General features: G+C 44.8%; 33 non-coding genes and 4 pseudogenes across 33 annotated transcripts; all 37 read left to right on the plus strand.

Moving 5' to 3' along the window:
• Window positions 1-40: 40 nt before the first annotated feature.
• LOC143432045 (5S ribosomal RNA) lies at window positions 41-159 on the plus strand. Its single transcript, XR_013102860.1, has one exon. It is a non-coding gene; the product is annotated as a 5S ribosomal RNA (ribosomal RNA).
• Window positions 160-484: 325 nt separating this feature from the next.
• Window positions 485-603, plus strand: LOC143432002 (5S ribosomal RNA; annotated as a pseudogene).
• Window positions 604-928: 325 nt separating this feature from the next.
• LOC143432004 (5S ribosomal RNA) lies at window positions 929-1,047 on the plus strand (annotated as a pseudogene).
• A 325-nt stretch (window positions 1,048-1,372) lies between these two features.
• On the plus strand, window positions 1,373-1,491 carry LOC143432056 (5S ribosomal RNA). The gene has a single exon (XR_013102871.1). It is a non-coding gene; the product is annotated as a 5S ribosomal RNA (ribosomal RNA).
• A 325-nt stretch (window positions 1,492-1,816) lies between these two features.
• LOC143431980 (5S ribosomal RNA) lies at window positions 1,817-1,935 on the plus strand. Its single transcript, XR_013102826.1, has one exon. It is a non-coding gene; the product is annotated as a 5S ribosomal RNA (ribosomal RNA).
• Window positions 1,936-2,260: 325 nt separating this feature from the next.
• On the plus strand, window positions 2,261-2,379 carry LOC143432068 (5S ribosomal RNA). Its single transcript, XR_013102882.1, has one exon. It is a non-coding gene; the product is annotated as a 5S ribosomal RNA (ribosomal RNA).
• Window positions 2,380-2,704: 325 nt separating this feature from the next.
• Window positions 2,705-2,823, plus strand: LOC143431901 (5S ribosomal RNA). The gene has a single exon (XR_013102750.1). It is a non-coding gene; the product is annotated as a 5S ribosomal RNA (ribosomal RNA).
• Window positions 2,824-3,148: 325 nt separating this feature from the next.
• Window positions 3,149-3,267, plus strand: LOC143432005 (5S ribosomal RNA; annotated as a pseudogene).
• Window positions 3,268-3,592: 325 nt separating this feature from the next.
• LOC143432006 (5S ribosomal RNA) lies at window positions 3,593-3,711 on the plus strand (annotated as a pseudogene).
• A 325-nt stretch (window positions 3,712-4,036) lies between these two features.
• LOC143431913 (5S ribosomal RNA) lies at window positions 4,037-4,155 on the plus strand. Its single transcript, XR_013102761.1, has one exon. It is a non-coding gene; the product is annotated as a 5S ribosomal RNA (ribosomal RNA).
• A 325-nt stretch (window positions 4,156-4,480) lies between these two features.
• LOC143431924 (5S ribosomal RNA) lies at window positions 4,481-4,599 on the plus strand. The gene has a single exon (XR_013102772.1). It is a non-coding gene; the product is annotated as a 5S ribosomal RNA (ribosomal RNA).
• A 325-nt stretch (window positions 4,600-4,924) lies between these two features.
• Window positions 4,925-5,043, plus strand: LOC143431935 (5S ribosomal RNA). Its single transcript, XR_013102783.1, has one exon. It is a non-coding gene; the product is annotated as a 5S ribosomal RNA (ribosomal RNA).
• A 325-nt stretch (window positions 5,044-5,368) lies between these two features.
• LOC143431946 (5S ribosomal RNA) lies at window positions 5,369-5,487 on the plus strand. Its single transcript, XR_013102794.1, has one exon. It is a non-coding gene; the product is annotated as a 5S ribosomal RNA (ribosomal RNA).
• Window positions 5,488-5,812: 325 nt separating this feature from the next.
• Window positions 5,813-5,931, plus strand: LOC143431951 (5S ribosomal RNA). The gene has a single exon (XR_013102798.1). It is a non-coding gene; the product is annotated as a 5S ribosomal RNA (ribosomal RNA).
• A 325-nt stretch (window positions 5,932-6,256) lies between these two features.
• LOC143431958 (5S ribosomal RNA) lies at window positions 6,257-6,375 on the plus strand. Its single transcript, XR_013102805.1, has one exon. It is a non-coding gene; the product is annotated as a 5S ribosomal RNA (ribosomal RNA).
• A 325-nt stretch (window positions 6,376-6,700) lies between these two features.
• LOC143431952 (5S ribosomal RNA) lies at window positions 6,701-6,819 on the plus strand. The gene has a single exon (XR_013102799.1). It is a non-coding gene; the product is annotated as a 5S ribosomal RNA (ribosomal RNA).
• Window positions 6,820-7,144: 325 nt separating this feature from the next.
• Window positions 7,145-7,263, plus strand: LOC143431969 (5S ribosomal RNA). The gene has a single exon (XR_013102816.1). It is a non-coding gene; the product is annotated as a 5S ribosomal RNA (ribosomal RNA).
• Window positions 7,264-7,588: 325 nt separating this feature from the next.
• LOC143431981 (5S ribosomal RNA) lies at window positions 7,589-7,707 on the plus strand. The gene has a single exon (XR_013102827.1). It is a non-coding gene; the product is annotated as a 5S ribosomal RNA (ribosomal RNA).
• A 325-nt stretch (window positions 7,708-8,032) lies between these two features.
• LOC143431953 (5S ribosomal RNA) lies at window positions 8,033-8,151 on the plus strand. The gene has a single exon (XR_013102800.1). It is a non-coding gene; the product is annotated as a 5S ribosomal RNA (ribosomal RNA).
• Window positions 8,152-8,476: 325 nt separating this feature from the next.
• LOC143431992 (5S ribosomal RNA) lies at window positions 8,477-8,595 on the plus strand. Its single transcript, XR_013102838.1, has one exon. It is a non-coding gene; the product is annotated as a 5S ribosomal RNA (ribosomal RNA).
• A 325-nt stretch (window positions 8,596-8,920) lies between these two features.
• Window positions 8,921-9,039, plus strand: LOC143432003 (5S ribosomal RNA). The gene has a single exon (XR_013102847.1). It is a non-coding gene; the product is annotated as a 5S ribosomal RNA (ribosomal RNA).
• Window positions 9,040-9,364: 325 nt separating this feature from the next.
• Window positions 9,365-9,483, plus strand: LOC143432015 (5S ribosomal RNA). The gene has a single exon (XR_013102849.1). It is a non-coding gene; the product is annotated as a 5S ribosomal RNA (ribosomal RNA).
• A 325-nt stretch (window positions 9,484-9,808) lies between these two features.
• LOC143431954 (5S ribosomal RNA) lies at window positions 9,809-9,927 on the plus strand. The gene has a single exon (XR_013102801.1). It is a non-coding gene; the product is annotated as a 5S ribosomal RNA (ribosomal RNA).
• A 325-nt stretch (window positions 9,928-10,252) lies between these two features.
• Window positions 10,253-10,371, plus strand: LOC143432027 (5S ribosomal RNA). Its single transcript, XR_013102850.1, has one exon. It is a non-coding gene; the product is annotated as a 5S ribosomal RNA (ribosomal RNA).
• Window positions 10,372-10,696: 325 nt separating this feature from the next.
• On the plus strand, window positions 10,697-10,815 carry LOC143431955 (5S ribosomal RNA). The gene has a single exon (XR_013102802.1). It is a non-coding gene; the product is annotated as a 5S ribosomal RNA (ribosomal RNA).
• A 325-nt stretch (window positions 10,816-11,140) lies between these two features.
• LOC143432036 (5S ribosomal RNA) lies at window positions 11,141-11,259 on the plus strand. The gene has a single exon (XR_013102851.1). It is a non-coding gene; the product is annotated as a 5S ribosomal RNA (ribosomal RNA).
• A 325-nt stretch (window positions 11,260-11,584) lies between these two features.
• Window positions 11,585-11,703, plus strand: LOC143432037 (5S ribosomal RNA). The gene has a single exon (XR_013102852.1). It is a non-coding gene; the product is annotated as a 5S ribosomal RNA (ribosomal RNA).
• Window positions 11,704-12,028: 325 nt separating this feature from the next.
• Window positions 12,029-12,147, plus strand: LOC143431956 (5S ribosomal RNA). The gene has a single exon (XR_013102803.1). It is a non-coding gene; the product is annotated as a 5S ribosomal RNA (ribosomal RNA).
• A 325-nt stretch (window positions 12,148-12,472) lies between these two features.
• On the plus strand, window positions 12,473-12,591 carry LOC143432039 (5S ribosomal RNA). Its single transcript, XR_013102854.1, has one exon. It is a non-coding gene; the product is annotated as a 5S ribosomal RNA (ribosomal RNA).
• Window positions 12,592-12,916: 325 nt separating this feature from the next.
• Window positions 12,917-13,035, plus strand: LOC143432040 (5S ribosomal RNA). The gene has a single exon (XR_013102855.1). It is a non-coding gene; the product is annotated as a 5S ribosomal RNA (ribosomal RNA).
• Window positions 13,036-13,360: 325 nt separating this feature from the next.
• LOC143431957 (5S ribosomal RNA) lies at window positions 13,361-13,479 on the plus strand. Its single transcript, XR_013102804.1, has one exon. It is a non-coding gene; the product is annotated as a 5S ribosomal RNA (ribosomal RNA).
• A 325-nt stretch (window positions 13,480-13,804) lies between these two features.
• LOC143432041 (5S ribosomal RNA) lies at window positions 13,805-13,923 on the plus strand. The gene has a single exon (XR_013102856.1). It is a non-coding gene; the product is annotated as a 5S ribosomal RNA (ribosomal RNA).
• Window positions 13,924-14,248: 325 nt separating this feature from the next.
• LOC143431959 (5S ribosomal RNA) lies at window positions 14,249-14,367 on the plus strand. The gene has a single exon (XR_013102806.1). It is a non-coding gene; the product is annotated as a 5S ribosomal RNA (ribosomal RNA).
• Window positions 14,368-14,692: 325 nt separating this feature from the next.
• LOC143432042 (5S ribosomal RNA) lies at window positions 14,693-14,811 on the plus strand. The gene has a single exon (XR_013102857.1). It is a non-coding gene; the product is annotated as a 5S ribosomal RNA (ribosomal RNA).
• Window positions 14,812-15,136: 325 nt separating this feature from the next.
• LOC143432043 (5S ribosomal RNA) lies at window positions 15,137-15,255 on the plus strand. Its single transcript, XR_013102858.1, has one exon. It is a non-coding gene; the product is annotated as a 5S ribosomal RNA (ribosomal RNA).
• Window positions 15,256-15,580: 325 nt separating this feature from the next.
• Window positions 15,581-15,699, plus strand: LOC143431960 (5S ribosomal RNA). Its single transcript, XR_013102807.1, has one exon. It is a non-coding gene; the product is annotated as a 5S ribosomal RNA (ribosomal RNA).
• Window positions 15,700-16,024: 325 nt separating this feature from the next.
• Window positions 16,025-16,143, plus strand: LOC143432044 (5S ribosomal RNA). The gene has a single exon (XR_013102859.1). It is a non-coding gene; the product is annotated as a 5S ribosomal RNA (ribosomal RNA).
• Window positions 16,144-25,730: the final 9,587 nt, after the last annotated feature.

The raw sequence follows: 25,730 nt of genomic DNA on the forward strand, positions 1-25,730 counted from the left end.
AGCTTTACATAACAAAAGCAACATCTGTAGCTTCACATTCGTCAACGATCATACCACGCATAACTCACCGGTTCTCGTCCGATCACCGAAGTTAAGATGCGTTGGGCGTGGATAGTACTTAGATGGGTGACCGCTTGGGAACTCCACGTGTTGTTGGCTTACACCTTTTTTTTTCTTGCCTCTTATTACATTTTTGTCCGTTCTGAGAATTATTTTCTCTGCGATTTCCTCTGTTTTCGGTATCGAAGGGCGAAAAGGTGTTAGAAGCGTTCGCTGCGTCCACGACAAAGAGGCACGCCAGCATTGGTGCACTAATTTTATTTCATCCCTTCGTCTTGTACCTGACTGAAAAGGATTCGCGTTCTGCCGCGATCCACTCGAAACCAGGAGAACGTCACAAGTGCGCGCAACAAGGAGACAACGCACCACAAACAACACGTTGGCAGCTTTACATAACAAAAGCAACATCTGTAGCTTCACATTCGTCAACGATCATACCACGCATAACTCACCGGTTCTCGTCCGATCATCGAATTTAAGATGCGTTGGGCGTGGATAGTACTTAGATGGGTGACCGCTTTTGAACTCCACGTGTTGTTGGCTTACACCTTTTTTTTTCTTGCCTCTTATTACATTTTTGTCCGTTCTGAGAATTATTTTCTCTGCGATTTCCTCTGTTTTCGGTATCGAAGGGCGAAAAGGTGTTAGAAGCGTTCGCTGCGTCCACGACAAAGAGGCACGCCAGCATTGGTGCACTAATTTTATTTCATCCCTTCGTCTTGTACCTGACTGAAAAGGATTCGCGTTCTGCCGCGATCCACTCGAAACCAGGAGAACGTCACAAGTGCGCGCAACAAGGAGACAACGCACCACAAACAACACGTTGGCAGCTTTACATAACAAAAGCAACATCTGTAGCTTCACATTCGTCAACGATCATACCACGCATAACTCACCGGTTCTCGTCCGATCATCGAATTTAAGATGCGTTGGGCGTGGATAGTACTTAGATGGGTGACCGCTTTTGAACTCCACGTGTTGTTGGCTTACACCTTTTTTTTTCTTGCCTCTTATTACATTTTTGTCCGTTCTGAGAATTATTTTCTCTGCGATTTCCTCTGTTTTCGGTATCAAAGGGCGAAAAGGTGTTAGAAGCGTTCGCTGCGTCCACGACAAAGAGGCACGCCAGCGTTGGCGCACTAATTTTATTTCATCGCTTCGTCTTGTACCTGACTGAAAAGGATTCGCGTCCTGCCGTGATCCACTCGAAACCAGGAGAACGTCACAAGTGCGCGCAACAAGGAGACAACGCACCACAAACAACACGTTGGCAGCTTTACATAACAAAAGCAACATCTGTAGCTTCACATTCGTCAACGATCATACCACGCATAACTCACCGGTTCTCGTCCGATCACCGAAGTTAAGATGCGTTGGGCGTGGATAGTACTTAGATGGGTGACCGCTTGGGAACTCCACGTGTTGTTGGCTTACACCTTTTTTTTTCTTGCCTCTTATTACATTTTTGTCCGTTCTGAGAATTATTTTCTCTGCGATTTCCTCTGTTTTCGGTATCGAAGGGCGAAAAGGTGTTAGAAGCGTTCGCTGCGTCCACGACAAAGAGGCACGCCAGCATTGGCGCACTAATTTTGTTTCATCGCTTCGTCTTGTACCTGACTGAAAAGGATTCGCGTCCTGCCGTGATCCACTCGAAACCAGGAGAACGTCACAAGTGCGCGCAACAAGGAGACAACGCACCACAAACAACACGTTGGCAGCTTTACATAACAAAAGCAACATCTGCAGCTTCACCATCGTCAACGATCATACCACGCATAACTCACCGGTTCTCGTCCGATCACCGAAGTTAAGATGCGTTGGGCGTGGATAGTACTTAGATGGGTGACCGCTTTTGAACTCCACGTGTTGTTGGCTTACACCTTTTTTTTTCTTGCCTCTTATTACATTTTTGTCCGTTCTGAGAATTATTTTCTCTGCGATTTCCTCTGTTTTCGGTATCAAAGGGCGAAAAGGTGTTAGAAGCGTTCGCTGCGTCCACGACAAAGAGGCACGCCAGCGTTGGCGCACTAATTTTATTTCATCGCTTCGTCTTGTACCTGACTGAAAAGGATTCGCGTCCTGCCGTGATCCACTCGAAACCAGGAGAACGTCACAAGTGCGCGCAACAAGGAGACAACGCACCACAAACAACACGTTGGCAGCTTTACATAACAAAAGCAACATCTGTAGCTTCACATTCGTCAACGATCATACCACGCATAACTCACCGGTTCTCGTCCGATCACCGAAGTTAAGATGCGTTGGGCGTGGATAGTACTTAGATGGGTGACCGCTTGGGAACTCCACGTGTTGTTGGCTTACACCTTTTTTTTTCTTGCCTCTTATTACATTTTTGTCCGTTCTGAGAATTATTTTCTCTGCGATTTCCTCTGTTTTCGGTATCGAAGGGCGAAAAGGTGTTAGAAGCGTTCGCTGCGTCCACGACAAAGAGGAACGTCGGCATTGGCGCACTAATTTTATTTCATCGCTTCGTCTTGTACCTGACTGAAAAGGATACGCGTCCTGCCGTGATCCACTCGAAACCAGAAGAACGTCACAAGTGCGCGCAACAAGGAGACAACGCACCACAAACAACACGTTGGCAGCTTTACATAACAAAAGCAACATCTGTAGCTTCACATTCGTCAACGATCATACCACGCATAACTCACCGGTTCTCGTCCGATCACCGAAGTTAAGATGCGTTGGGCGTGGATAGTACTTAGATGGGTGACCGCTTGGGAACTCCACGTGTTGTTGGCTTACACCTTTTTTTTTCTTGCCTCTTATTACATTTTTGTCCGTTCTGAGAATTATTTTCTCTGCGATTTCCTCTGTTTTCGGTATCGAAGGGCGAAAAGGTGTTAGAAGCGTTCGCTGCGTCCACGACAAAGAGGCACGCCAGCATTGGTGCACTAATTTTATTTCATCCCTTCGTCTTGTACCTGACTGAAAAGGATTCGCGTTCTGCCGCGATCCACTCGAAACCAGGAGAACGTCACAAGTGCGCGCAACAAGGAGACAACGCACCACAAACAACACGTTGGCAGCTTTACATAACAAAAGCAACATCTGTAGCTTCACATTCGTCAACGATCATACCACGCATAACTCACCGGTTCTCGTCCGATCATCGAATTTAAGATGCGTTGGGCGTGGATAGTACTTAGATGGGTGACCGCTTTTGAACTCCACGTGTTGTTGGCTTACACCTTTTTTTTTCTTGCCTCTTATTACATTTTTGTCCGTTCTGAGAATTATTTTCTCTGCGATTTCCTCTGTTTTCGGTATCGAAGGGCGAAAAGGTGTTAGAAGCGTTCGCTGCGTCCACGACAAAGAGGCACGCCAGCATTGGTGCACTAATTTTATTTCATCCCTTCGTCTTGTACCTGACTGAAAAGGATTCGCGTTCTGCCGCGATCCACTCGAAACCAGGAGAACGTCACAAGTGCGCGCAACAAGGAGACAACGCACCACAAACAACACGTTGGCAGCTTTACATAACAAAAGCAACATCTGTAGCTTCACATTCGTCAACGATCATACCACGCATAACTCACCGGTTCTCGTCCGATCATCGAATTTAAGATGCGTTGGGCGTGGATAGTACTTAGATGGGTGACCGCTTTTGAACTCCACGTGTTGTTGGCTTACACCTTTTTTTTTCTTGCCTCTTATTACATTTTTGTCCGTTCTGAGAATTATTTTCTCTGCGATTTCCTCTGTTTTCGGTATCAAAGGGCGAAAAGGTGTTAGAAGCGTTCGCTGCGTCCACGACAAAGAGGCACGCCAGCGTTGGCGCACTAATTTTATTTCATCGCTTCGTCTTGTACCTGACTGAAAAGGATTCGCGTCCTGCCGTGATCCACTCGAAACCAGGAGAACGTCACAAGTGCGCGCAACAAGGAGACAACGCACCACAAACAACACGTTGGCAGCTTTACATAACAAAAGCAACATCTGTAGCTTCACATTCGTCAACGATCATACCACGCATAACTCACCGGTTCTCGTCCGATCACCGAAGTTAAGATGCGTTGGGCGTGGATAGTACTTAGATGGGTGACCGCTTGGGAACTCCACGTGTTGTTGGCTTACACCTTTTTTTTTCTTGCCTCTTATTACATTTTTGTCCGTTCTGAGAATTATTTTCTCTGCGATTTCCTCTGTTTTCGGTATCGAAGGGCGAAAAGGTGTTAGAAGCGTTCGCTGCGTCCACGACAAAGAGGCACGCCAGCATTGGCGCACTAATTTTGTTTCATCGCTTCGTCTTGTACCTGACTGAAAAGGATTCGCGTCCTGCCGTGATCCACTCGAAACCAGGAGAACGTCACAAGTGCGCGCAACAAGGAGACAACGCACCACAAACAACACGTTGGCAGCTTTACATAACAAAAGCAACATCTGTAGCTTCACATTCGTCAACGATCATACCACGCATAACTCACCGGTTCTCGTCCGATCACCGAAGTTAAGATGCGTTGGGCGTGGATAGTACTTAGATGGGTGACCGCTTGGGAACTCCACGTGTTGTTGGCTTACACCTTTTTTTTTCTTGCCTCTTATTACATTTTTGTCCGTTCTGAGAATTATTTTCTCTGCGATTTCCTCTGTTTTCGGTATCGAAGGGCGAAAAGGTGTTAGAAGCGTTCGCTGCGTCCACGACAAAGAGGAACGTCGGCATTGGCGCACTAATTTTATTTCATCGCTTCGTCTTGTACCTGACTGAAAAGGATACGCGTCCTGCCGTGATCCACTCGAAACCAGGAGAACGTCACAAGTGCGCGCAACAAGGAGACAACGCACCACAAACAACACGTTGGCAGCTTTACATAACAAAAGCAACATCTGTAGCTTCACCTTCGTCAACGATCATACCACGCATAACTCACCGGTTCTCGTCCGATCACCGAAGTTAAGATGCGTTGGGCGTGGATAGTACTTAGATGGGTGACCGCTTGGGAACTCCACGTGTTGTTGGCTTACACCTTTTTTTTTCTTGCCTCTTATTACCTTTTTGTCCGTTCTGAGAATTATTTTCTCTGCGATTTCCTCTGTTTTCGGTATCAAAGGGCGAAAAGGGGTTAGCAGCGTTCGCTGCGTCCACGACAAAGAGGCACGCCAGCATTGGCGCACTAATTTTATTTCATCGCTTCGTCTTGTACCTGACTGAAAAGCATTCGCGTCCTGCCGTGATCCACTCGAAACCAGGAGAACGTCACAAGTGCGCGCAACAAGGAGACAACGCACCACAAACAACACGTTGGCAGCTTTACATAACAAAAGCAACATCTGTAGCTTCACCTTCGTCAACGATCATACCACGCATAACTCACCGGTTCTCGTCCGATCACCGAAGTTAAGATGCGTTGGGCGTGGATAGTACTTAGATGGGTGACCGCTTGGGAACTCCACGTGTTGTTGGCTTACACCTTTTTTTTTCTTGCCTCTTATTACCTTTTTGTCCGTTCTGAGAATTATTTTCTCTGCGATTTCCTCTGTTTTCGGTATCAAAGGGCGAAAAGGGGTTAGCAGCGTTCGCTGCGTCCACGACAAAGAGGCACGCCAGCATTGGCGCACTAATTTTATTTCATCGCTTCGTCTTGTACCTGACTGAAAAGCATTCGCGTCCTGCCGTGATCCACTCGAAACCAGGAGAACGTCACAAGTGCGCGCAACAAGGAGACAACGCACCACAAACAACACGTTGGCAGCTTTACATAACAAAAGCAACATCTGTAGCTTCACCTTCGTCAACGATCATACCACGCATAACTCACCGGTTCTCGTCCGATCACCGAAGTTAAGATGCGTTGGGCGTGGATAGTACTTAGATGGGTGACCGCTTGGGAACTCGACGTGTTGTTGGCTTACACCTTTTTTTTTCTTGCCTCTTATTACCTTTTTGTCCGTTCTGAGAATTATTTTCTCTGCGATTTCCTCTGTTTTCGGTATCGAAGGGCGAAAAGGGGTTAGCAGCGTTCGCTGCGTCCACGACAAAGAGGCACGCCAGCATTGGCGCACTAATTTTATTTCATCGCTTCGTCTTGTACCTGACTGAAAAGCATTCGCGTCCTGCCGTGATCCACTCGAAACCAGGAGAACGTCACAAGTGCGCGCAACAAGGAGACAACGCACCACAAACAACACGTTGGCAGCTTTACATAACAAAAGCAACATCTGTAGCTTCACCTTCGTCAACGATCATACCACGCATAACTCACCGGTTCTCGTCCGATCACCGAAGTTAAGATGCGTTGGGCGTGGATAGTACTTAGATGGGTGACCGCTTGGGAACTCCACGTGTTGTTGGCTTACACCTTTTTTTTTCTTGCCTCTTATTACCTTTTTGTCCGTTCTGAGAATTATTTTCTCTGCGATTTCCTCTGTTTTCGGTATCGAAGGGCGAAAAGGGGTTAGCAGCGTTCGCTGCGTCCACGACAAAGAGGCACGCCAGCATTGGCGCACTAATTTTATTTCATCGCTTCGTCTTGTACCTGACTGAAAAGCATTCGCGTCCTGCCGTGATCCACTCGAAACCAGGAGAACGTCACAAGTGCGCGCAACAAGGAGACAACGCACCACAAACAACACGTTGGCAGCTTTACATAACAAAAGCAACATCTGTAGCTTCACCTTCGTCAACGATCATACCACGCATAACTCACCGGTTCTCGTCCGATCACCGAAGTTAAGATGCGTTGGGCGTGGATAGTACTTAGATGGGTGACCGCTTGGGAACTCGACGTGTTGTTGGCTTACACCTTTTTTTTTCTTGCCTCTTATTACCTTTTTGTCCGTTCTGAGAATTATTTTCTCTGCGATTTCCTCTGTTTTCGGTATCGAAGGGCGAAAAGGGGTTAGCAGCGTTCGCTGCGTCCACGACAAAGAGGCACGCCAGCATTGGCGCACTAATTTTATTTCATCGCTTCGTCTTGTACCTGACTGAAAAGCATTCGCGTCCTGCCGTGATCCACTCGAAACCAGGAGAACGTCACAAGTGCGCGCAACAAGGAGACAACGCACCACAAACAACACGTTGGCAGCTTTACATAACAAAAGCAACATCTGTAGCTTCACCTTCGTCAACGATCATACCACGCATAACTCACCGGTTCTCGTCCGATCACCGAAGTTAAGATGCGTTGGGCGTGGATAGTACTTAGATGGGTGACCGCTTGGGAACTCCACGTGTTGTTGGCTTACACCTTTTTTTTTCTTGCCTCTTATTACCTTTTTGTCCGTTCTGAGAATTATTTTCTCTGCGATTTCCTCTGTTTTCGGTATCAAAGGGCGAAAAGGGGTTAGCAGCGTTCGCTGCGTCCACGACAAAGAGGCACGCCAGCATTGGCGCACTAATTTTATTTCATCGCTTCGTCTTGTACCTGACTGAAAAGCATTCGCGTCCTGCCGTGATCCACTCGAAACCAGGAGAACGTCACAAGTGCGCGCAACAAGGAGACAACGCACCACAAACAACACGTTGGCAGCTTTACATAACAAAAGCAACATCTGTAGCTTCACCTTCGTCAACGATCATACCACGCATAACTCACCGGTTCTCGTCCGATCACCGAAGTTAAGATGCGTTGGGCGTGGATAGTACTTAGATGGGTGACCGCTTGGGAACTCCACGTGTTGTTGGCTTACACCTTTTTTTTTCTTGCCTCTTATTACCTTTTTGTCCGTTCTGAGAATTATTTTCTCTGCGATTTCCTCTGTTTTCGGTATCAAAGGGCGAAAAGGGGTTAGCAGCGTTCGCTGCGTCCACGACAAAGAGGCACGCCAGCATTGGCGCACTAATTTTATTTCATCGCTTCGTCTTGTACCTGACTGAAAAGCATTCGCGTCCTGCCGTGATCCACTCGAAACCAGGAGAACGTCACAAGTGCGCGCAACAAGGAGACAACGCACCACAAACAACACGTTGGCAGCTTTACATAACAAAAGCAACATCTGTAGCTTCACCTTCGTCAACGATCATACCACGCATAACTCACCGGTTCTCGTCCGATCACCGAAGTTAAGATGCGTTGGGCGTGGATAGTACTTAGATGGGTGACCGCTTGGGAACTCGACGTGTTGTTGGCTTACACCTTTTTTTTTCTTGCCTCTTATTACCTTTTTGTCCGTTCTGAGAATTATTTTCTCTGCGATTTCCTCTGTTTTCGGTATCGAAGGGCGAAAAGGGGTTAGCAGCGTTCGCTGCGTCCACGACAAAGAGGCACGCCAGCATTGGCGCACTAATTTTATTTCATCGCTTCGTCTTGTACCTGACTGAAAAGCATTCGCGTCCTGCCGTGATCCACTCGAAACCAGGAGAACGTCACAAGTGCGCGCAACAAGGAGACAACGCACCACAAACAACACGTTGGCAGCTTTACATAACAAAAGCAACATCTGTAGCTTCACCTTCGTCAACGATCATACCACGCATAACTCACCGGTTCTCGTCCGATCACCGAAGTTAAGATGCGTTGGGCGTGGATAGTACTTAGATGGGTGACCGCTTGGGAACTCCACGTGTTGTTGGCTTACACCTTTTTTTTTCTTGCCTCTTATTACCTTTTTGTCCGTTCTGAGAATTATTTTCTCTGCGATTTCCTCTGTTTTCGGTATCGAAGGGCGAAAAGGGGTTAGCAGCGTTCGCTGCGTCCACGACAAAGAGGCACGCCAGCATTGGCGCACTAATTTTATTTCATCGCTTCGTCTTGTACCTGACTGAAAAGCATTCGCGTCCTGCCGTGATCCACTCGAAACCAGGAGAACGTCACAAGTGCGCGCAACAAGGAGACAACGCACCACAAACAACACGTTGGCAGCTTTACATAACAAAAGCAACATCTGTAGCTTCACCTTCGTCAACGATCATACCACGCATAACTCACCGGTTCTCGTCCGATCACCGAAGTTAAGATGCGTTGGGCGTGGATAGTACTTAGATGGGTGACCGCTTGGGAACTCCACGTGTTGTTGGCTTACACCTTTTTTTTTCTTGCCTCTTATTACCTTTTTGTCCGTTCTGAGAATTATTTTCTCTGCGATTTCCTCTGTTTTCGGTATCAAAGGGCGAAAAGGGGTTAGCAGCGTTCGCTGCGTCCACGACAAAGAGGCACGCCAGCATTGGCGCACTAATTTTATTTCATCGCTTCGTCTTGTACCTGACTGAAAAGCATTCGCGTCCTGCCGTGATCCACTCGAAACCAGGAGAACGTCACAAGTGCGCGCAACAAGGAGACAACGCACCACAAACAACACGTTGGCAGCTTTACATAACAAAAGCAACATCTGTAGCTTCACCTTCGTCAACGATCATACCACGCATAACTCACCGGTTCTCGTCCGATCACCGAAGTTAAGATGCGTTGGGCGTGGATAGTACTTAGATGGGTGACCGCTTGGGAACTCCACGTGTTGTTGGCTTACACCTTTTTTTTTCTTGCCTCTTATTACCTTTTTGTCCGTTCTGAGAATTATTTTCTCTGCGATTTCCTCTGTTTTCGGTATCAAAGGGCGAAAAGGGGTTAGCAGCGTTCGCTGCGTCCACGACAAAGAGGCACGCCAGCATTGGCGCACTAATTTTATTTCATCGCTTCGTCTTGTACCTGACTGAAAAGCATTCGCGTCCTGCCGTGATCCACTCGAAACCAGGAGAACGTCACAAGTGCGCGCAACAAGGAGACAACGCACCACAAACAACACGTTGGCAGCTTTACATAACAAAAGCAACATCTGTAGCTTCACCTTCGTCAACGATCATACCACGCATAACTCACCGGTTCTCGTCCGATCACCGAAGTTAAGATGCGTTGGGCGTGGATAGTACTTAGATGGGTGACCGCTTGGGAACTCGACGTGTTGTTGGCTTACACCTTTTTTTTTCTTGCCTCTTATTACCTTTTTGTCCGTTCTGAGAATTATTTTCTCTGCGATTTCCTCTGTTTTCGGTATCGAAGGGCGAAAAGGGGTTAGCAGCGTTCGCTGCGTCCACGACAAAGAGGCACGCCAGCATTGGCGCACTAATTTTATTTCATCGCTTCGTCTTGTACCTGACTGAAAAGCATTCGCGTCCTGCCGTGATCCACTCGAAACCAGGAGAACGTCACAAGTGCGCGCAACAAGGAGACAACGCACCACAAACAACACGTTGGCAGCTTTACATAACAAAAGCAACATCTGTAGCTTCACCTTCGTCAACGATCATACCACGCATAACTCACCGGTTCTCGTCCGATCACCGAAGTTAAGATGCGTTGGGCGTGGATAGTACTTAGATGGGTGACCGCTTGGGAACTCCACGTGTTGTTGGCTTACACCTTTTTTTTTCTTGCCTCTTATTACCTTTTTGTCCGTTCTGAGAATTATTTTCTCTGCGATTTCCTCTGTTTTCGGTATCGAAGGGCGAAAAGGGGTTAGCAGCGTTCGCTGCGTCCACGACAAAGAGGCACGCCAGCATTGGCGCACTAATTTTATTTCATCGCTTCGTCTTGTACCTGACTGAAAAGCATTCGCGTCCTGCCGTGATCCACTCGAAACCAGGAGAACGTCACAAGTGCGCGCAACAAGGAGACAACGCACCACAAACAACACGTTGGCAGCTTTACATAACAAAAGCAACATCTGTAGCTTCACCTTCGTCAACGATCATACCACGCATAACTCACCGGTTCTCGTCCGATCACCGAAGTTAAGATGCGTTGGGCGTGGATAGTACTTAGATGGGTGACCGCTTGGGAACTCGACGTGTTGTTGGCTTACACCTTTTTTTTTCTTGCCTCTTATTACCTTTTTGTCCGTTCTGAGAATTATTTTCTCTGCGATTTCCTCTGTTTTCGGTATCGAAGGGCGAAAAGGGGTTAGCAGCGTTCGCTGCGTCCACGACAAAGAGGCACGCCAGCATTGGCGCACTAATTTTATTTCATCGCTTCGTCTTGTACCTGACTGAAAAGCATTCGCGTCCTGCCGTGATCCACTCGAAACCAGGAGAACGTCACAAGTGCGCGCAACAAGGAGACAACGCACCACAAACAACACGTTGGCAGCTTTACATAACAAAAGCAACATCTGTAGCTTCACCTTCGTCAACGATCATACCACGCATAACTCACCGGTTCTCGTCCGATCACCGAAGTTAAGATGCGTTGGGCGTGGATAGTACTTAGATGGGTGACCGCTTGGGAACTCCACGTGTTGTTGGCTTACACCTTTTTTTTTCTTGCCTCTTATTACCTTTTTGTCCGTTCTGAGAATTATTTTCTCTGCGATTTCCTCTGTTTTCGGTATCAAAGGGCGAAAAGGGGTTAGCAGCGTTCGCTGCGTCCACGACAAAGAGGCACGCCAGCATTGGCGCACTAATTTTATTTCATCGCTTCGTCTTGTACCTGACTGAAAAGCATTCGCGTCCTGCCGTGATCCACTCGAAACCAGGAGAACGTCACAAGTGCGCGCAACAAGGAGACAACGCACCACAAACAACACGTTGGCAGCTTTACATAACAAAAGCAACATCTGTAGCTTCACCTTCGTCAACGATCATACCACGCATAACTCACCGGTTCTCGTCCGATCACCGAAGTTAAGATGCGTTGGGCGTGGATAGTACTTAGATGGGTGACCGCTTGGGAACTCCACGTGTTGTTGGCTTACACCTTTTTTTTTCTTGCCTCTTATTACCTTTTTGTCCGTTCTGAGAATTATTTTCTCTGCGATTTCCTCTGTTTTCGGTATCAAAGGGCGAAAAGGGGTTAGCAGCGTTCGCTGCGTCCACGACAAAGAGGCACGCCAGCATTGGCGCACTAATTTTATTTCATCGCTTCGTCTTGTACCTGACTGAAAAGCATTCGCGTCCTGCCGTGATCCACTCGAAACCAGGAGAACGTCACAAGTGCGCGCAACAAGGAGACAACGCACCACAAACAACACGTTGGCAGCTTTACATAACAAAAGCAACATCTGTAGCTTCACCTTCGTCAACGATCATACCACGCATAACTCACCGGTTCTCGTCCGATCACCGAAGTTAAGATGCGTTGGGCGTGGATAGTACTTAGATGGGTGACCGCTTGGGAACTCGACGTGTTGTTGGCTTACACCTTTTTTTTTCTTGCCTCTTATTACCTTTTTGTCCGTTCTGAGAATTATTTTCTCTGCGATTTCCTCTGTTTTCGGTATCGAAGGGCGAAAAGGGGTTAGCAGCGTTCGCTGCGTCCACGACAAAGAGGCACGCCAGCATTGGCGCACTAATTTTATTTCATCGCTTCGTCTTGTACCTGACTGAAAAGCATTCGCGTCCTGCCGTGATCCACTCGAAACCAGGAGAACGTCACAAGTGCGCGCAACAAGGAGACAACGCACCACAAACAACACGTTGGCAGCTTTACATAACAAAAGCAACATCTGTAGCTTCACCTTCGTCAACGATCATACCACGCATAACTCACCGGTTCTCGTCCGATCACCGAAGTTAAGATGCGTTGGGCGTGGATAGTACTTAGATGGGTGACCGCTTGGGAACTCCACGTGTTGTTGGCTTACACCTTTTTTTTTCTTGCCTCTTATTACCTTTTTGTCCGTTCTGAGAATTATTTTCTCTGCGATTTCCTCTGTTTTCGGTATCGAAGGGCGAAAAGGGGTTAGCAGCGTTCGCTGCGTCCACGACAAAGAGGCACGCCAGCATTGGCGCACTAATTTTATTTCATCGCTTCGTCTTGTACCTGACTGAAAAGCATTCGCGTCCTGCCGTGATCCACTCGAAACCAGGAGAACGTCACAAGTGCGCGCAACAAGGAGACAACGCACCACAAACAACACGTTGGCAGCTTTACATAACAAAAGCAACATCTGTAGCTTCACCTTCGTCAACGATCATACCACGCATAACTCACCGGTTCTCGTCCGATCACCGAAGTTAAGATGCGTTGGGCGTGGATAGTACTTAGATGGGTGACCGCTTGGGAACTCCACGTGTTGTTGGCTTACACCTTTTTTTTTCTTGCCTCTTATTACCTTTTTGTCCGTTCTGAGAATTATTTTCTCTGCGATTTCCTCTGTTTTCGGTATCAAAGGGCGAAAAGGGGTTAGCAGCGTTCGCTGCGTCCACGACAAAGAGGCACGCCAGCATTGGCGCACTAATTTTATTTCATCGCTTCGTCTTGTACCTGACTGAAAAGCATTCGCGTCCTGCCGTGATCCACTCGAAACCAGGAGAACGTCACAAGTGCGCGCAACAAGGAGACAACGCACCACAAACAACACGTTGGCAGCTTTACATAACAAAAGCAACATCTGTAGCTTCACCTTCGTCAACGATCATACCACGCATAACTCACCGGTTCTCGTCCGATCACCGAAGTTAAGATGCGTTGGGCGTGGATAGTACTTAGATGGGTGACCGCTTGGGAACTCGACGTGTTGTTGGCTTACACCTTTTTTTTTCTTGCCTCTTATTACCTTTTTGTCCGTTCTGAGAATTATTTTCTCTGCGATTTCCTCTGTTTTCGGTATCGAAGGGCGAAAAGGGGTTAGCAGCGTTCGCTGCGTCCACGACAAAGAGGCACGCCAGCATTGGCGCACTAATTTTATTTCATCGCTTCGTCTTGTACCTGACTGAAAAGCATTCGCGTCCTGCCGTGATCCACTCGAAACCAGGAGAACGTCACAAGTGCGCGCAACAAGGAGACAACGCACCACAAACAACACGTTGGCAGCTTTACATAACAAAAGCAACATCTGTAGCTTCACCTTCGTCAACGATCATACCACGCATAACTCACCGGTTCTCGTCCGATCACCGAAGTTAAGATGCGTTGGGCGTGGATAGTACTTAGATGGGTGACCGCTTGGGAACTCCACGTGTTGTTGGCTTACACCTTTTTTTTTCTTGCCTCTTATTACCTTTTTGTCCGTTCTGAGAATTATTTTCTCTGCGATTTCCTCTGTTTTCGGTATCAAAGGGCGAAAAGGGGTTAGCAGCGTTCGCTGCGTCCACGACAAAGAGGCACGCCAGCATTGGCGCACTAATTTTATTTCATCGCTTCGTCTTGTACCTGACTGAAAAGCATTCGCGTCCTGCCGTGATCCACTCGAAACCAGGAGAACGTCACAAGTGCGCGCAACAAGGAGACAACGCACCACAAACAACACGTTGGCAGCTTTACATAACAAAAGCAACATCTGTAGCTTCACCTTCGTCAACGATCATACCACGCATAACTCACCGGTTCTCGTCCGATCACCGAAGTTAAGATGCGTTGGGCGTGGATAGTACTTAGATGGGTGACCGCTTGGGAACTCGACGTGTTGTTGGCTTACACCTTTTTTTTTCTTGCCTCTTATTACCTTTTTGTCCGTTCTGAGAATTATTTTCTCTGCGATTTCCTCTGTTTTCGGTATCGAAGGGCGAAAAGGGGTTAGCAGCGTTCGCTGCGTCCACGACAAAGAGGCACGCCAGCATTGGCGCACTAATTTTATTTCATCGCTTCGTCTTGTACCTGACTGAAAAGCATTCGCGTCCTGCCGTGATCCACTCGAAACCAGGAGAACGTCACAAGTGCGCGCAACAAGGAGACAACGCACCACAAACAACACGTTGGCAGCTTTACATAACAAAAGCAACATCTGTAGCTTCACCTTCGTCAACGATCATACCACGCATAACTCACCGGTTCTCGTCCGATCACCGAAGTTAAGATGCGTTGGGCGTGGATAGTACTTAGATGGGTGACCGCTTGGGAACTCCACGTGTTGTTGGCTTACACCTTTTTTTTTCTTGCCTCTTATTACCTTTTTGTCCGTTCTGAGAATTATTTTCTCTGCGATTTCCTCTGTTTTCGGTATCGAAGGGCGAAAAGGGGTTAGCAGCGTTCGCTGCGTCCACGACAAAGAGGCACGCCAGCATTGGCGCACTAATTTTATTTCATCGCTTCGTCTTGTACCTGACTGAAAAGCATTCGCGTCCTGCCGTGATCCACTCGAAACCAGGAGAACGTCACAAGTGCGCGCAACAAGGAGACAACGCACCACAAACAACACGTTGGCAGCTTTACATAACAAAAGCAACATCTGTAGCTTCACCTTCGTCAACGATCATACCACGCATAACTCACCGGTTCTCGTCCGATCACCGAAGTTAAGATGCGTTGGGCGTGGATAGTACTTAGATGGGTGACCGCTTGGGAACTCCACGTGTTGTTGGCTTACACCTTTTTTTTTCTTGCCTCTTATTACCTTTTTGTCCGTTCTGAGAATTATTTTCTCTGCGATTTCCTCTGTTTTCGGTATCAAAGGGCGAAAAGGGGTTAGCAGCGTTCGCTGCGTCCACGACAAAGAGGCACGCCAGCATTGGCGCACTAATTTTATTTCATCGCTTCGTCTTGTACCTGACTGAAAAGCATTCGCGTCCTGCCGTGATCCACTCGAAACCAGGAGAACGTCACAAGTGCGCGCAACAAGGAGACAACGCACCACAAACAACACGTTGGCAGCTTTACATAACAAAAGCAACATCTGTAGCTTCACCTTCGTCAACGATCATACCACGCATAACTCACCGGTTCTCGTCCGATCACCGAAGTTAAGATGCGTTGGGCGTGGATAGTACTTAGATGGGTGACCGCTTGGGAACTCGACGTGTTGTTGGCTTACACCTTTTTTTTTCTTGCCTCTTATTACCTTTTTGTCCGTTCTGAGAATTATTTTCTCTGCGATTTCCTCTGTTTTCGGTATCGAAGGGCGAAAAGGGGTTAGCAGCGTTCGCTGCGTCCACGACAAAGAGGCACGCCAGCATTGGCGCACTAATTTTATTTCATCGCTTCGTCTTGTACCTGACTGAAAAGCATTCGCGTCCTGCCGTGATCCACTCGAAACCAGGAGAACGTCACAAGTGCGCGCAACAAGGAGACAACGCACCACAAACAACACGTTGGCAGCTTTACATAACAAAAGCAACATCTGTAGCTTCACCTTCGTCAACGATCATACCACGCATAACTCACCGGTTCTCGTCCGATCACCGAAGTTAAGATGCGTTGGGCGTGGATAGTACTTAGATGGGTGACCGCTTGGGAACTCCACGTGTTGTTGGCTTACACCTTTTTTTTTCTTGCCTCTTATTACCTTTTTGTCCGTTCTGAGAATTATTTTCTCTGCGATTTCCTCTGTTTTCGGTATCGAAGGGCGAAAAGGGGTTAGCAGCGTTCGCTGCGTCCACGACAAAGAGGCACGCCAGCATTGGCGCACTAATTTTATTTCATCGCTTCGTCTTGTACCTGACTGAAAAGCATTCGCGTCCTGCCGTGATCCACTCGAAACCAGGAGAACGTCACAAGTGCGCGCAACAAGGAGACAACGCACCACAAACAACACGTTGGCAGCTTTACATAACAAAAGCAACATCTGTAGCTTCACCTTCGTCAACGATCATACCACGCGTCAGTCCGGTCCCAACCCTCGTAGGGTACGGACATCCCTTGCGAGGGACTGATAAAACTACCTGCGACCAAGTGCCTTAGACCGCACGGAAAACCACGCCGCGAACGCACGCGAAACAACGAACCCGCAACATTCGTGTCAACTTAGTATCAATCAAGTGGTATCAGTGTCAGTGTCAGTGTCACATAAACGTGACCAAATATACTTCTCAAACTCAAGATGCGGGACTCCAGGTCCTGGACCCATTAACCACGAGGAGGTCGACCGCCGGAACTAAAACCAAAATACACATTATACCACCGAGTCAAGCAAAGGAAATTATGAAGCAGGTGAAGCAAGCCTCCCTAAATTCAAAAACACGCCCCAAAAAACAAACAAGGCCAGATACCGAATCCGAAATGGATACAGACTCTAAAGTGGCAAACGTGCCGACATCGAACTCCTTCGCGTTATTGTCAAACGCGCCAGAGTCCCCGCCTGAACCTCCAACGAAGGAGAGAACCCCGCCTATAGTTCTAAACGGAACCCCAGCGGATATCAATGTATTTATCAGTGAACTAACTAAAATAACCAAGAAGTTTCAACTGAAGTACACTGGAAGAACCACCCAGATACACACCACTACCCCAAAGGACCACCAACAAGTTGCAGCAATGCTAAAGCAGAAAAATATCGAATTCCATACGTACGGGCTCAAATCTGAGCTCAAGAGGAAGTATGTAATCAGAGGCCTCCCGTCCACCTTCCAACCATGCGATATCCAAAAGGACATTGAAAGCCAACCCATGACCATGACCGTGAAACCCATCACCATCCACCAGATGACGAAAACACTGGAGGATGGTACTAGAAAACCGCTCCCACTTTTCATACTACTCACCCGATCAGACATAACGCTAAACCACCTAAGGACTGTAAGCTCAGTCCTTTACCATAAGTGTACATACGAAAAGTACCTACAAAGAGCATCAATCACACAGTGCTACAGATGCCAACATTTTGGACACTCCAGCGCGCACTGCAACCTAAAACAAAGGTGCGTCAGATGCGGTAAGGACCATGACGCAAAGCAATGCGATCGCGCAAGCACCCAAATTAGGTGCGCAAACTGTAACCAGCAACACGTTGCCAGCTACAGGCAATGCCCAGCGAGGCAAAATTATGTAGAAAAAAAATCCAGCAGACCCACGGGCCCGCACAACCCGGCAATCGCCCATCCTCTTCAACAATATAGAAGAAGGACGGACAACTTCTCCTACGCGGAAGCAGCTAGGAACCAGATGCGCACCCCGCACCAACCAGTCAACCCTCCGCCTGCCGTAAACCCTCCGAAACCAACCAGGCAAGACCCCCCGCGACCTCCGCCTGGACACCCATCGGAGCTCCAAGGACTATTCGAGGAACTAAACAGCAGGTATAGATAAAGCAAAGGCCATTCTGAAATACAGCCACATTTTCGAGCAGAGCGATCCCTAAACGAACCCAACCCCCTACACTAATGATTTACAACCTACAAGGCATCCGCAAACATGCACTCGACCTCCAACACATACTACACACAAACGACACTGACCTGGCAGTTATAACCGAAACCTTATTCTACCCATCCTCAAAACTAACCATCAAAGGATACAATATAATCAGATTCGATCGCCCTACACATGGCGGGGGCGTTGCACTTTTAATAAAAAAACAAATCGCACACCTACAATCCACCCCCCCACCCACCAAAAACAAATCAATAGAAACAGTATCGGCCAAAATTAAAATCAACAATCGCACAATCACACTAATAGGCATCTACAACCCCCCGACCTCCCACCTCACCACACAAGACCTCCGAACACTACTGGGAAACACCCCTACCATCCTGGCAGGTGACTTCAATGCCAGACACCAACTCTGGCACTGTAAGACTAAAAATCGCAATGGATCAGCCATCTGCGATCTCATCACAAATCACCCAATCACCATCTCCGCCCCCACCCACCCCACTTACATCCCCTCCACCCCAAATCGCTCCCCAAGCACCATAGACTTCATCATAACAAATAAAAAGCACATAGTAACAAACCCTCGCACCATCACCGCTGGCCCCTCCGATCACGTACCTGTCATATACGACCTACCGGCCATCCCTCCCCCCCTCACTGTCGCACTCACCAGGCCAGACTATAGCCGCGTAAAATGGTCAGAATACAAAACATTCATAAACGAAGCCATTCCAAACGCCAAACCCATACTCCACTGTCCTGAAGATATTGAGCACGAAGCATCCCGCTTTACCAATATCATCTCCGAAGCCGCAAAACACACAATCCCGCACAAACAGATCCGAATACACCAACCAAAACTGCCGGCTTACATCATCGACCTAATCAGGAGGAAGAATCGGTTAAGGGCACTCTGGCAAACCCACAGAACCAATGGACTCAAAACAGTTCTAAACCGGTACAGCAAAAAAGTAACGCATCTCCTCACCACCTGGCGTAATACTAACTTGTTGCACTAGCTTGATGAATCTGGAGATATTGTTTCTATAAACACCTTTTTAATGTTTGTAGCCTCCGTTGCGTCTTCTATTGACTCTGTCTCTTCGAATTTGACTACAAGTTACAATATTGTGTAGTTAGAAGGTCCATATGGTAGTGAAATATTGTCGAAAGTTTCTCCGAGTAGAAACAATGCTTCCTCTGTTTCTCGACTGAGAAGTTACAATCTTTATCCTTTTTACAGATTGAGGTGTTAGATTAAGGCAATTACTGCCTTGTCGTCAAATAGGTCCAAAGAACATTCCATGAATCACGAATACAACTCCCAAAGTGATTAACCAATGAATTCAGCACGAACTGGGCGATCCCAGATCGGGCGATCCCGATTCTTTATCTCTTCTGAACACAGTGTGATATCAATCACCGATGACCCGTTCCACCTCCTACATGTCGGCTTGTCCCATTCGTTCATACATACTAAGCTACATTCACTCATTATCTCTGTAATTATCCTGCCTCTTACATCTGATTTACTTGACCACGCGTAGTCCGTTGCGTTAAAGTCACCCAAAATAATTATGTTCCTCCCACCTCTAGATATTAGGCTCCTTACCCTATCCCAGTACCCCATAAACTCCTTTCTGCTGCAGTTTGGCGAGCAATACCCTACCAAATAAGCCATATCTTCCACCTGTACCACTATTATTCCCTTTTCTTGCTCTAGCACCTTAACCTTTAACCCAACTTCCTTATTAACTAACACTGCCGCTTTATTGTCTGCGCTCCTAAACCATATTCCCGCTCCTTCAGTTGCTGTTTCCGTTATACATACAATCCCTATCTTCTTGTGTACCGTATGGGTCATTAATAGCTCCTGTGCTGCCCTGCTGTTATTTACATTCGTCAGGATGACTTTATATCTCTCTGTCTCCATAATTGTAACTTCCCATGATTTCTTCCATGATACTCCTTACCTCCCGCAGGTTCCTTAGCGCTCCTACGGATTCCCTATCAATGTCTATATCATTGTTTGAGTCATTCATTTCCTCTGTTCTTTTCTCTTTCGTGATTCCCTTCTTTTCTTCTTTGTCCTCTATGATTTTCCTTTCATCATTCCTTTTGTTAATGTGAATTTCCTTCCTGCATTGTGTATTGATGTGACCCCACATCCCACATCTCCCACATCTGTATATTGAATTGGGCAATATCCTAACCCTATTCTTCGTTCAGCCTATCCTTATGCCTTCTCCTTCTTGCAGTATCGTCGCTATCCTATCTGAAAGCCTGACGAACGCGACTTTTTCCTGCCATGGCTCAGTTATGATTCTTTGCACGACTATCTGTTCCTCCTCCTCATCTTCACATTCCACGCTCTTCCTTATTGCTTCCACTATGTCATTCTTTTCAATTAAGGGATCTAAGCCTCTTATTTTGGCCGTCACCCTATTCCCTAGGACCCTTATGGTCTTGTTGTCCTCCGCATCCATGGATTCCCACCCATTTTTAATCGAGTATACTTTCTATGATATTTTTTTTGTTTCTTGTTTTTCCTTTTTATAGACACAAATATTTAAGGTGTTTTACTGTTAGTTTATTGATATATTTTAGGCTGGAGTCATCCAGTCTAATGTTTTTGTCATATGCTATTCTTTTGTTGAAATATTTTCTGTTGTATAAGCAGATTAGTGATTGATTGGATGGGATTTGGATAAGGCCTTTTTGGTCTAGGTGTATGAAGGATTCAGGGGGTTGTGACCTGTTTGGATGGTTTTCATATGGTATTGAGGGTTTGGATAGGATTGCGAGTATATATGGCTGTTAGTTTCTCTTAAGTGTTTGTTAGCTCAGTGTTTTTTTATGGTTTTTATAATGTATAAGTCTAGTCGTATTATTTTTGCTTTACTGTACAGTTTGATGTTGCTTATTGTTTTTATGTACTTGGATTCGGGTGCTTTGTACATGGTGATGCATATTCTAAGGCACTTTCTTTCGAATAGTCGGGAGTTATTCTATTTGGTTTGCGCTGATGTTGAACCACATTTGGCAGCCGTAAGTGAGGATTGGTCGGATTAGGAACTTGTAACAGAGTATCTTGACTTTTTTGTTCATGTATTTAGAGTGGAATAGGCGTTTATTGATCAGATATGCGCATTTTGCTTTTTGTAAGTGTGTTGTGATGTGATGGTTGTAGTTTAGATTGAAGTCTAAGTGTACGCCTAAGTATCGTACTGCGTTTTCGTGGGAGATTTCTATGGCTAGGTTTTGGTTGTCTGTTATTCTGAATTTTGTGGCATATTCCTTTATGTTGTGACTTGTGTAGGAGATGCTTCAGATACTCGGTTTGAATAGGATAGTTGGATTTGACAAAAGTATCTTGGAGTTGCGATTGTTTTTTCACATTCGCCTGGGTTATGTTTTTGGTCGCATTTAACGCATCTATATTCTAAGTTAGTGATGTATGATATCTCATACAACAATTGCCAAGATGCATGCCTGGTTTTTTAGAATAATTATCCCAATATTATCTTGTTTAATGTCTTTTGCCAGGTTCATTTCTCTGAGAGCAGATGTTGCGATCCTTCTATTCTTACCTGCCAGCAGTTAAAGCATTTCATTCGAACGTGTTTATTATTATTACTAATTACTTTTATACTATTTAAAAGTAGTAATGACTAACACAAAAAATTTGTCTGGTTTTTACTTCCAACAAAGACTTTACACCATGTTCTTTAGAATTAGTTCTGGTTGACGAACTTAAAATGTCAAATAATTTATCAAAATGATCAATGAATTCTACTGTTCGCCGACTTCATTTGGAAGTAAACGGTTAAGCAGTAGTGTGTACATACCTGCAGCTACATGGTTACCAAATACTTGTACAGCATATTTGACTTTAATTTTGAAAAAGTTATTCATTGTTTGCTATCTCGGTTATAAAATTGAACAATATGCGAGCACGAAGCAATTTTATCATTAATTTCAAAATTATGTTTTAATCAATTGTTTCGTGTAGCTTTTATTAAGTGTAGCGTGTCAAACATATAAATCATATTCTGTTCATTAACCGAAAAAGTGGAATTTTGGATGGATATTCCTAAATCACGGGACAACTGTACAAAATTAGAGACGCCATGCACTGTAATTAGTGCATGCACTATAGAATGAACTGAGAAGCGCCATCGCATTGTATAGAACACTAGAACTCGTTTATTTTGACACCTAGACACTTAGAAGCGCCACCCTGTTGCATCGATCTGTAGAAATTACATATTTTGTAGTATAGAAGCTGATAAACAGTATTTTGGTGTATAGAAATTTACAATGTATTTACTTTGAAACATTGAACTGAGAAGCGCCAACGCGTTGTATACAACTTTAGAACCCAATTACTTAGAAGTGCCATTGTGCACCATAAGCACCGTAACATGTTATTAGGACATGCAGACTCCACGAAACAAAAGTAAATTGGCATTTTCCAATTACTTGCAATACTACTTGTCATTATAAGTAAATCATTCTTTGCAGTTTTGGATGTCTGGTAAGCTCTACAATTTTCGAAGCCAATTATTTCATCATGTGATACATTATAGAATAAGTGAGTCTTGAAATTAATTTCATCTGCACATAATAAGCAGTGATGCTCTAAGTATAAGTGAACAAGAATTGCCGCGCGTTGCGCAAAATCTTAATATATAATTTAAAATATGGGAGCTCTAAAGATGGAACAATAAAAATTGGACGCTTTAGGGATTAAGCATTCACGCTAGTTCTTTTTGGTTTGTTGGCTCGGTTCAATATTCGTCTTATTGCTCGCACTCGTGCTGTGGAAGTGTTTGGATGAGGTGTCCTCTTCTTCCAAGATCTTTGGGTGTTCTTAATGGGCTGGACTGTGCGTTTCGATATTGGTCTGTAGCTAGTTCTCTCATGAGGGGACTGATGACACTTAAATCTTGCTGAAAGATGCGATTGTTACTTTCTACGCCACATTTTCACTGGCCACCCAAAGGATCTCCTCGTTAGGTCACTCTTCGTTAAGGACTGTCCTTCTGCATTCTGTGGCCTAGTCTTGACGTTGCTAAAGTCATTGGGATTGTATTGATTGGCCTCTGTGGGTCATCAATCATCTGAGCTTCTGGTGTTTCTCTTTCAAAGCGTCCTTGTCGTTGTGCAGTGCTTCTTGGTTCAGAGGTCTTCCTGTAGAGTGCTTCCTCTCTTTTCAAGGATTTTTCCTTGATCATCTCCGAGTTGTTGCAGACCTCTTCTAGAGTGTCTTCTCAAACCGTTCTCATTTGTTTTTTGTGTTGAATCTTGCTTCTAGTCGCGTTTTGGTATAGAATTAGGGCTAGGAAAAATGTTAGCATTAAGAGGCGAATTCCCTCCAATGTTCAGTTCTCTGAATCTAAGTTAAATACTGTCATGTGGAATGGTGTAGATAAGATGCCATTAGATCTGAGCATTTTTCTAGCTCTCAGTGTTTCTCTATGAGGACCTGGATCTGCATTGTCAGATAGAGTTCTGATATCAAAGTTAGGTCAAGGTGAATCTCGTTGAAGTGTTCAGTTTTGTCTTCTTCAGTTGGGCTGTCCTATAGTCACGTTAATTTAGATCAAGGCTATTACATCCAATACTACCACTACTACATTATCTCCTTCGTTTACAACCATAGAATGTCTTCTTAGGCCTCGATCATCCGAATCCGTTTAGGCAAGGTCCCAGAGAGATTGCAAGGAAACGTGCGTGGCCCTTTTCGGCCGCTCATGTCACACCCACATGTCACCCACAGTTTAAGAAACTTTGATCTAATCCATGGAAAATCCTTGAGTGTTGGAGAATTCCAACAGGTTTTCAAGTGCTACGTCAGGTGGTATATTGCCCTAATTAATTGAGTTTTGAGCTGCATTGAGGTTCAACCGACTCTTGTTCTCCTAATTTATATAAACATAAACATACACGACATGAATTGAATCTTGGAATTTATATTTGAATGTTTCTCGATGTAGTAGTACATTTTCTGTTTGAACTGGATGTCCTTTTAAAAACTGAAATTGATTTTAAGATATACAGGATGTGCCATGATATGTGTATCATTTGGATGCAATCATTGAAGTAATGCTTTGCACTCGACTCCCTTTCGGACGTTGGCAATAGAAACTATTGCTAAAATTGCAATATTTTGATAGAAAATTTGAAAATGGAGTGTATTGCTAAAATTAGAAAATTGAAAGTAAAATTAGAAAACTGGAACTATTGCAATATTTTCTAAAATAACAATATTTTAACAATAGGTTCTATTTATTCCAAAATAGTAATATTTTAGGAATAGCTTCCGTTTTTTAATTTTCTATTACTGGGTGACATTAACAATAAAATCTATTACTAAAATAGCAATGTTTTAATAAAAAAAATTAGAAACTAGAAAATTAGAAAATAAAAGCTATTGCTAAAATTAGGCAATAGAAATTAAAATTTGGAAATATAAACTATTACTGAACTGCTGCTAAAATAGTAATATTTTAATAACGAAAAATTAGAAAATAGAAACTATTGCAAAATTATTGCTATTATATATAAAATAGCAATATTTTAATTATTATAAGATCTATAGAGACTCAAATAATCCCATCGTGTTACATGGATTGAAAAATGTACTTATTATTACATTTCGAGCTCTAAAAATGTTCCACCATGCATCAAAAGCTGGAACATTTTTAATCCCACTGTGCTCCAAAGAGTCAACTCTGACAAGTGCTCTAAAAAATTAGGTTTATCTCATGTTTTTTTTAAAAACAAATTCTTATATTTTTTAACTGATGCTTTATTGAAAGAAGTGGAAAACTAACTCAGATCGCCAGAATTTAATATCGCAATAATACGTCTACGTTTTTGTAGACCTAATTACGTCTTTATTACCATTACAATCGAAACTCTCCATTTTTATCGAAGCTTTTTGTCATTGCCCAGAAAAATACCTCAAGAAATTCCTCGCAAATATGAACTTACGATGCTAACGACTTAACAAAATTGCAGGAACGAAAATTGGTGTTTTACATGTTACATATTAGTGCGCTAAGTATCGCGACTGTTTAACGTCAGGGTTTCTTGAAATTTTTAATATGAGGAGACCATAATATTTACGAACATTTGTTCTGGGACCTCATAAACATTGCTGGCAAATATTTTTTGCAATTCTAGCCGTAAGATAATGTGAAAATTTTCAATGAAAATCATTTTTAGCTACTCCAATTGGGCTCCCGACCCACGGTTTAAGAAACTCTGATCTAACGATTATAAAATGAACGCTTGATCGGAAAAACAATTGTTTGCAAATAAGGAAAATCGTTTTACATAAAAATAACCTAGAACTATGGCTACTTTTCTATTTGTCCGTAATTGCTCGACTGCTGTTATTGAATGGTGACTATTAGTATAAAAAAAGGCGTCGATACGACTCTAATTCTCGAACATGTAATGCAGTAATAAAACTGCACTTTGAAGCATGTACCCTCAGCAAGAATAATTAAAGGAATTATATCAAGAGCACGTGCAACTGGAATTTCCTTTAAGAAGAAGTCCTTCTTCTACTATGCATTATTGAAGCTGTGTTAGAAGTAATAATAACCAGTTCCTAAATTGATATAAGAAGAATTGTATTAGCAGCAAGAGTTCACTGAAAAATACAGAATCTTGCAATCACATTTTCATTGCTGTAGTGCAAATTATTGCATAGTCTGTGAAAGTAAAGAAGTAAAG

The sequence above is a fragment of the Xylocopa sonorina genome, unplaced genomic scaffold, assembly GCF_050948175.1.
Source record: "Xylocopa sonorina isolate GNS202 unplaced genomic scaffold, iyXylSono1_principal scaffold0014, whole genome shotgun sequence".
In the NCBI taxonomy this organism is placed as follows: Eukaryota; Metazoa; Arthropoda; class Insecta; order Hymenoptera; family Apidae; genus Xylocopa; species Xylocopa sonorina.